This window comes from Symphalangus syndactylus, chromosome 6 (genome assembly GCF_028878055.3).
Source record: "Symphalangus syndactylus isolate Jambi chromosome 6, NHGRI_mSymSyn1-v2.1_pri, whole genome shotgun sequence".
In the NCBI taxonomy this organism is placed as follows: domain Eukaryota; kingdom Metazoa; phylum Chordata; class Mammalia; order Primates; family Hylobatidae; genus Symphalangus; species Symphalangus syndactylus.
Window position 1 is genome coordinate 130,460,107 of NC_072428.2, and position 6,636 is coordinate 130,466,742.

Genomic DNA, 6,636 nt, shown 5'->3' on the forward strand with positions numbered 1-6,636 from the left:
GCTGGGTGTGATGGTGCATGCCTGTAGTCTCAGTTACTCGGGAGGCTGAGGCAGGAGGATCACTTGAGTCTGGGAGGTCAAGGCTGCAGTGAGCCACGATCATGCTACTGCACTCCAGCCTGGGCAACAGAGTGAGATCTTCTCTCAAAAAAAAAAAAAAAAAAAAAAGCAAAGCTCTTTATGCACTGCCTTGTCAGGGGCTGGATGATTTGCTCCTGGAGGAAAAGTAAGGCTTTGAACTATATGGCCCACCTGGGGACAAAAGAGGTCTTCAGCTTCTGTGAGGAGGCAGCTGAAACTGAGCTCCCTCTCTTGACAATAAACTTCAGATGACTCAACAATCTGAGATACTAAAATGTTTATTTTATTTTTTGAGACACAGTCTCGCTCTGTCACCCAGGCTGGAGTGCAAATGGCATGATCTTGGCTCACTGGAACCTCTGCCTCCCAGGTTCAAGTGATTCTCCTGCCTCAGCCTCCCGAGTAGCTGGGATTCCACGTGCGTGCCAACATGCCTGGCTAAATTTTGTATTTCTTGTAGATACAGGGTTTCACCATGTTGGCAAGGTTGGTATCGAACTCCTGACCTCAAGTGATCCGCCTGCCTTGGCCTCCCAAGGTGCTGGGATTTGGCCACCACGCCCAGACAAAAATGTATGTTTCAATTACACACACAAGGTGGGACGCAGTGGCTCACGCCTGTAATCAGCACTTTGGGAGGCCAAGGCAGGCAGATCACCTGAGGTCAGGAGTTCAAGACCAGCCTGGCCATCATGGTGAAACCCTGTCTCTACTAACACTACAAAAATTAGCTGGGCGTGGTGGTGGGTGCCTGAAATCCCAGCTACTCGGGAAGCTGAGGCAGGAGAATCGCTTGAACCTGGGAGGCAGAGGTTGCAGTGAGCCGAGATCACACCATGGCACTTTAGCCTGGGCAACAGAGTGAGACTCTGTCTCAAAAAAAAATAAAAATACACAAAAGAAGGAACACAAAACTTGAGGAACAAATACAACCCTAATGACACACATCAATCTACCTCCATTTATCTGTACATCAATCCCAATAAATATTTTGAAAATCTCATCAATTTCTGGGATCGTGTACTTTATGGGATTATCTACCACTGAAATTGTCCTACCAACAAGTTACACAACAGGAGAACATGGTTACCTGAAAACCATCGACCTGTAATTAACCAGCCTTTGCTTCTGTTGAAATTATAGTGTGCACTTGAAAGGGACCCATAAAATCTACCAATTTCCCTGAATTAGAGGCTACAAGGGTCTTGTCTGCTATAAAAACAGGGACAACTTCTCTGAAGTTTACCACAGTCCCATAACTGGCACTGTGAAACTGCCTCAGGCAGGCTTTGCTTTATAGATATGGTACTGTGTGTTAATTAATTCTAGCATTTTTTTCACATCCTCAAAATTGTATCATTGGTAACAAATAAATGATATGAAATTAAGTGAGGGCCAAGCATGGTGGCCCACGCCTGTAATCACAACATTTTAGGAGGCTGAGGTGGGAGTAATGCTTGAGCCCAGGTTTTTGAGACCAGCCTGGGCAACGTGGTGAGACCCCATCTCTATAAAAAATTTAAAAATAAAAAATGAGCCAGGCATGATGGCATGAACCTGTAGTCCCAGCTACTTGGGGTGGGGGGAAGCCTGAGGCAGGAGCATGCCCAGGAGATCGAAGCTGCAGTGAGCCATGATCGTGGCACTGAACTCCAGCTTGAGCAACAGAGCAAGACCCTGTCTCAAAAAAAAGAAAGAATAAAAAAAAGTTCCAAGAGGAACATTTTGGGTTTTTTATTGTGTGCATGTTTGTGTGCTTTGTTTGCTTTTTACTTTTTTATTTTTATTTTTTTTTGAGATGGAGTCTTGCTTTGTCACCAGGCTGGAATGCAGTGGCTCGATCTCGGCTCACTGCAACCTCCGCCTCCCGCGTTCAAGCGATTCTCCTGCCTCAGCCTCCCGAGTAGCTGGGACTGCAAGTGCCTGACACCACGCCCGGCTAATTTTTGTATTGTTAGTAGAGATGGGGTTTCACCATATTGGCCAGGCTGGTCTCTAACTCCTGACCTCGTGATCTGCCCACCTCAGCCTCCCAAAGTGCTAGGATTACGGGTGTGAGCCACCATGCCCAGCCGCTTGTTTTTTACTTTTTAACCCAACACAAATATGTCTGAACAAAAAGTACATTTCGGAAGAATACAAAAATTATAAAACGTCTCAATATTTTATCTTGTCTGCCGGTGTCAAATGCACTTTCACATATGAGGCAATCTTTCAGTTAATTTATCTATGTTCATAAATTTTTCCTGAATTTCCCCCACTTTCTTACTTTTAAGACCTATTGGCTGGGGAGGTGGCTCATGCCTGTAATCCCAGCACTCTGGTAGGCCAAGGCAAGGGGATCACCTGAGGTCAGGAGTTCAAGACCAGCCTGGCCAACATGATGAAACCCCGTCTCTACTAAAAATACAAAAAAATTAGCTGGGCGTGGTGGTGGGTGCCTGTAATCACAGCTACTTGAGAGGCTGAGGCAAGAGAATCACTTGAACTCGGGAAGCGGAGGTTTCAATGAACTGAGATCTCGCCATTACACTCCAGCATGGGCCACAAGAGCAAAATTCCATCTCAAAAAAAAAAAATCTACTAGTATTAATAGTAATATTAGTATAATGGTAATAATAGTGACAAACACATATGGCAGTTACTATGTCCCAGCACTGTAGCAAACACTTAATTTATCAACTATATTTTGGAGTGTGTACTATTTATCATTCCTATTTTTAAAAATGAGGCTATGAGACACAGAGACATTAAGGTCACACAGCTAGTGAATGTCAGAGCCAGGACTCAAATCCCAGCAATCTGATTCCAGAGTCCACTTTTAACAATTATGCTAGACTGGAGGTGGTCGCTCACGCCTGTAATCCCAGCACTTTGGGAGGCTAAGACGAGCAGATCACTTCAGGACAGGAGTTTGAAACCAGCCTGGCCAACGTGGCGAAACCCACCTCTACTAAAAATACAAAAATTAGCCAGGCATGGTGGTGCCTGCCTGCAACTTCAGCTGCTCGGTAGGCTGAGGCAGGAGAATCACTTGAACCCAGGAGGCGGAGGTTGCTGTGAGCCGAGATCGCACCACTGCACTCCAGCCTGGGTGAAAAAGCCAGACTCTGTCTCAAAACAAAACAAGCAAACAAAGAAATAAAAACAATTATGCTAAACCCCCTCTCAGATAATGGCCAGCATCAGATTTGGGCTCCATATTAACCCCTCATCATTCTTCACACACACACACACACACACAGAGAGAGAGAGAGAGAGAGAGAGAGAGAGAGAAACGTATCCATTCCAAGATATACCTCTCATACATGTATTTCAGTGTCTTCCAAAGTAAAATTGTGCAGCTGCCTGTAAAAGAAGCTAAATAGGGAAGAGGAGGTGGGGTGGAGAAGGGCTAGATGGCTGGGTGGAGTAGCCCAAACCCATTTAACTGCAGGAAAATCAGAGGCAAGCTGTGCCTGAAACGTGCTAGGCCCGGCCTGTGTACACTGTCTCTTAGATCACGAGGAAACTCCAGTTCACTCAGTGCAAGGTTATTTGGGTGAGCCAGGGCAAATCAGGCTGAGCTCCACCCTATCATCCGAGTCCAAGGGTTGGAATAGACACTGGAAGGGAACGAGAGGTGGGGAAGGATGCAGCAAGGCAAGCATAGATCAGCGCCCCCTGCAGGTGGTTAGCAAAACTCCGGGTGATTGAGACGAATTTCTGAGGATTCATTATCATCAAAGGCAACAATAGAATAGGTTTGGCTGGGCTCCGTGGCTCACGCCTGTAATCCCAGCACTCTGGGAGGCCGAGCCGGGTGGATCACGAGGTCAGGAATTCGAGACCAGCCTGGCCAAGATGGTGAAACCCCGTCTCTACTAAAAATACAAAACAGCCAGGCGCGGTGGCCAGTGCCTGTAATGTCAGCTACTCGAGAGGCTGAGGCAGGAGAATCGCTTGAACCCAGGAGGCAGAGGTTGTAGTGGGTCAAGATCGCGCCACTGCACTCTAGCCTGGGCGACAGAGCAAGACTCCATCTCAAAAACAAAACAAAACAAAAATTAGCTAGGTGTGGTGGCGGGCGCCTGCAGTCCCAACTACTCAGGAGGCTGAGGCAGGAGAATCGCTTGACCCAGGAGGTGGCTGTTGCAGTGAGCCCAGATTGCATCACTGCACTCCAGCCTGGGCAACAGAGCAAGACTCTGTCTCAAAATAATAATAATAATAATAAAGGGCCGGGCGCGGTGGCTCAAGCCTGTAATCCCAGCACTTTGGGAGGCCGAGGTGGGCGGATCACGAGGTCAGGAGATCGAGTCCATCCTGGCTAACACGGTGAAACCCCGTCTCTACTAAAAATACAAAAAATTAGCCGGGCGTGTTGGCGGGCGCCTGTAGTCCCAGCTACTCGGGAGGCTGAGGCAGGAGAATGGCGTGAACCCGGGAGGCGGAGCTTGCAGTGAGCCGAGATCGCGCCACTGCACTCCAGCCTGGGGGGTGACAGAGCAAGAGTCCGTCTCAAAAAAAAAAAAAAAATAATAATAATAATAATAATAATAATGATAATAATAGAATCTGCTTCTTCATTTTCAAATATCAATATCCAGCCTGGGCGGGTGGCTCTTGCCTGTAATCCCAGCACTTTGGGAGGCTGAGGCGGGCGGATCATCTGAGGTCGGGAGTTTGAAGCCAGCCTGACCAACATGGAGAAACCCCGTCTCTACTAAAAATACAAAATTAGCTAGGCATGGTGGCACATGCCTGTAACCCCAGCTACTCGGAAGGCTGAGGCAGGAGAATTGCTTGAACCCAGGAGGCGGAGGTTGCGGTGAACTGAGATTGGGCCATTGCACTCCAGCCTGGGGAACAAGAGCAAAACTCTGTCTCAAAAAAAAAAAAAAAAAAAAAGAAATCAATATCTAGGCCAGTGGTTCGTGCCTGTAATCCCAACACTTTGGGAGGCCAAGGTGGGAGAATCACTTGAGCTCAGGAATTCAAGATCAACCTGGGTAACACAGCAAGACTCCATCTCAAAAATTCAAAAAGTAGCTGGGTGTGATGTCACATGCCTGTAGTCCTAGCTACTTGGGAGGCTGGGGCAGGAGGATCACTTGAACCACTGTGTTTGAAGCTGCAGTGAGCTATGACTGTGTCACTGCACTCCAGCCTGGGTGACAGAGCAAGACTCTGTCTCTTAAAAAAAATTTTTTTAAAAGTACATCAGTAATGGAACCGGTTCAAGAGCTGTGATCAATTATTAAGTGAACATATGCAAATGCCCACAAGAGGCACTTCGCTGGTTTACCTCAGCAGGATACCGCTAGCTTCAAAAATGGTCTTGACCGCCGGGCACAGTGGTTCACGCCTGTAATCCCAGCACTTTGGGAGGCCGAGGCAGGTGGATCACCTGAGATCAGGAGTTTGAGACCAGCCTGATCAACATGGAGAAACCCCGTCTCTACTAAAAATACAAAATTACCCAGGCGTGGTGGTGCATGCCTGTAATGCGAGTAGCATCCCAGCTACTCGGGAGGCTGAGACAGGAGAATCGCTTGAACCCGGGAGGCGGAGGTTGCAGTGAGCCGAGTGCAATGGCACTCCAGCCTGGGCAACAAAGCAATACTCTGTCTCAAAAAAAAAAAAGGTCTTGACATCCATCCTACAGTTTGTTTTGTGTTTATTCTTCACTGTGAATTGTTTAACTTGTGCTCAAAAATATTTGCCAAGCCAGACACAGTGGCTGATGCTTGTAATCCCAGCACTTGAGGAAGCTGAGGCAGGAGGATGGCTTGAAGTCAGGAGTTGGGACCAGCCAGGGCAACACAGTGAGGCACCATCCCTACAAAAAAATCAAAAGAAATTAGCCAGGCTTGGGCCGGGCGCGGTGGCTCACGCTTGTAATCCCAGCACTTTGGGAGGCCGAGGCGGGCGGATCACGAGGTCAGGAGATCGAGACCACGGTGAAACCCCGTCTCTACTAAAAAAAAAATACAAAAAATTAGCCGGGCGTGGTGGCAGGCGCCTGTAGTCCCAGCTACTCGGAGAGGCTGAGGCAGGAGAATGGCGTGAACCCGGAAGGCGGAGCTTGCAGTGAGCCGAGATTGCGCCACTGCACTCCAGCCTGGGCGACAGAGCGAGACTCCGTCTCAAAAAAAAAAAAAGAAATTAGCCAGGCATGGTGGCATGTGCCTGTGTTCACAGCTACTTGGGAGGCTCAGGTGGGAGGATCGCTTGATCCCAGGAGGTCAGGCTGCAGTGAGCTGTGATCGTGCCACTGCACTCCAGCCTGGGTGACACAGTGAGACCCTATCTCAAAAAAAAAAAAAAAAAAAAAAAAATCCCTGGATTCACCAAGCATGCTAAAAGTAATAAGGAGCACAATAATTTAGGATAATTCTGCAGAATCATCCAGAAGTTGCTCTTCACCTGATAGATGTTGCATTTGCTTATCAAATTTTTTTTTTTTTTTTTGAGATGGAGTCTCGCTCTGTCACCCAGGCTGGAGTGCAGTGGCGTGATCTCAGCTCACTGCAACCTCCACCTCCCGGGTTCACGCCATTTTCCTGCCTCAGC